A 2,819-nucleotide genomic window follows, 5' to 3' on the forward strand; every position below is an offset into this window, starting at 1 on the left:
GAAAGAGAAAAATGGTGAAACTTTTTAAGTTTCGCCAAATTTTTAAAACAGTTATTTTCGTCGATCTGTATGCAAATTAGGGAACTGATATGACGTCACTCACTATTTCTTTTTTTTTATATGAAATTCTAATTTTCTCCTCATTTTCTCGTGAAACAAAGTTTTATTCGTGAATGAGCATTGTTTAACATTTTATGGTTCAGTCAAGTTGGTCCATTGTTTTTTATGATCTGTATATATTGTATAATTCAAACAATCATAAAAAGCAAAAGAAATGGTGTGTGAGGGACATGTGACTAAAGTGTGCATATAACTATTTTGTAAAAAAATAAGGGAAATTTTAAAATGTCTCTTTTTTTAAGGATAGAATTAACCCGATAATTAACCCGATAGATCTTGATATTGGAAGAGTTGTATGCTGATGACGTTATTATTTATTGTACTGATCCATCACTAATCAACTGTGCTGATCATGTTTTTATCCTGTATAAATAATTTTTTAAAAAATGAATAAGTTTCTTATTTTACATCCGATTTTCATTTTAAAAAAATTAGCATTATTTTGGCGGACTTTTCTCTCACCATTTTTCTGAGGATGATTTGACCTTCACATTCCCCTTTTCATGAATTAATTTCGGCTCGCGATTTGCGCTCTATTGTTAGAAAATATAGCATATGTACCCATTGCCCCTGTCCCTGAAGATGATGATGACGACGACGACAATGATTATGATGCTGATCCGTGGTGGTGGTGGTGGTGGTGTTCTGTGAAGATGATATGATGATGATGATGCATGATGATGATGATGATAATGGAGTGATGCATGATGATGATGATGATGATGACGACCACAATGATTATGATGCTGATCCGTGGTGGTGGTGTTCTGTGAAGATGATATGATGCTGCCTGATGCATGATGATGATGATGATGATGATGATAATAGAGTGGTGCATGATGCATGATGATGATGATGATGTGGGCTCGTGATATCATCATCCATAATGCATCTATTCGATCGAATAGGCGTATATAATAAAAACTTCATCATTTTTATCCCTTTTGTTTTAAAAATTGTTACGGTTGCATGTTTTTACAGGGGTTCCTATGTTTTTTTTTGTTTTCTATCTGAATTATGCATATTTGTGTATTTTTATGACTGTTTGAGAATGAGATTTAAGGGGATTTAATTGGAAATGGAATCTGATTTTTATGTCGTAAAAATTGAATCCGATTTAATGGTGGGTGTGTGTGTTGGTGTGGAGGTGGCGCTATCCATCGATATCCGATGATTTCCGTCAGTGTGTGTGTTGGGGAGGGGGTATTATGAATAAATAATGACGAACATGTCGAATTACATTGTTTTTACAAGTAATATCCTTTCCTCGATCTGACGCAACAAAATCTCAAATTGTAATAAAGGGGGTGGTACATGTGGTAGGCCTATGCATTTCTTTAAGAGAAGTGATATGTTTCAAATATAAAGATGAATAATTCGGAGTAAATGCTGGTAGGCACGCTTCAGAAAGAATATTTCTTAAGTAGTAATCGATGAGAGTGCTAAAGTACTTCATGATCAATGAAAGCCTATATATGACCGTGACACAGATTAAAAAAATATCGCGATGGCATATAATTCAAACCAAATCAAATTGATTTTAAGAATAAAGATGAAATAAAGTGAATATTGATTCAATATGTTCTATTTGGCCGAAAACAAATTTAAGTATGCATATATTAAGCAGCAGACCATGTTGTTGATTTACTGCATGTTGACTTCCTTTTTGTAACTTGTAAGGGTTTCAGGGATTTTTTTTATTCCCCATGACGCAATGCGGCATCGTACTTGTGAAAGGATTTGTGGATATATACTAAAGTTACGATACAAATCATTTAAATTTTCTGATAAAATGACATGATATGTAGGAAAGATGATAATCAAAATTCTAAATTAAATAACTTAAGTTTTTAAAATTCTTTCATGGATTTTCCTCAAACCTTCGCCAACTTTAGTTTTTTTTTAAATACTTTCTGTTATTTTTACAATAAAGCTGTTTGTCAGGGTGAATTAACTTCCCCTTCTATAACAAAAAAAACCCCTAGAGAAATGATTTAATGTATGTACTGTCACGGTTTCGAGCTAAGTCATGGCATTCAATTGTTTATCTATTAAAGGGGAATGAAACCTTTGGAACAAATAGGCTTGTGTAGAAACAGAAAAATCAAAGTATAAGAATAAAGAAAGTTTGAGAAAAATCGGACAAATAGTGAGAAAGTTATGAGCATTTGAAAATTGCAATCACTAATGCTATGGAGATCCTCCCATTGGTAATGCGACAAGGAAGTGTGATGTCATACTGATGAACAACAAATTTCCCTTTGGTGGACTATAAAATACCCTCAAAATGTCTCTTTTTGCATTTTCTAATGATGATACAAACTCTTTATCCATGATGTATTCTTAAAAAAAAATATGTTGTACATGCCCCAGCTCATGTAGAAAGAACACAATGATTTATGGATAGATGTGATAAAGGAGGCAATTCAAGTGAAATATATACTAAAGTAATGGGGAGAGTTGTTCACAAGTGACATCACACATCTTTGTCGCATTGCCAATTTGCTATCTCCATAGCATTAGTGATCGCAATATATCAAATGCTCATAACTTTTTCACTATTTGTCCGATTTTTCTCAAACTTTCGTTGATCTGTTTCTTTGATTTTTCTGTTTTCAAACAAGCTATCTTGTTCCAATGCATGGTTTCATTCTCCTCTAGCGCAGCTGCTGTGTTACTGTTTACGCCCTCCGCGTTCG

Source organism: Lytechinus variegatus, chromosome 17 (genome assembly GCF_018143015.1).
Source record: "Lytechinus variegatus isolate NC3 chromosome 17, Lvar_3.0, whole genome shotgun sequence".
In the NCBI taxonomy this organism is placed as follows: Eukaryota; Metazoa; Echinodermata; class Echinoidea; order Temnopleuroida; family Toxopneustidae; genus Lytechinus; species Lytechinus variegatus.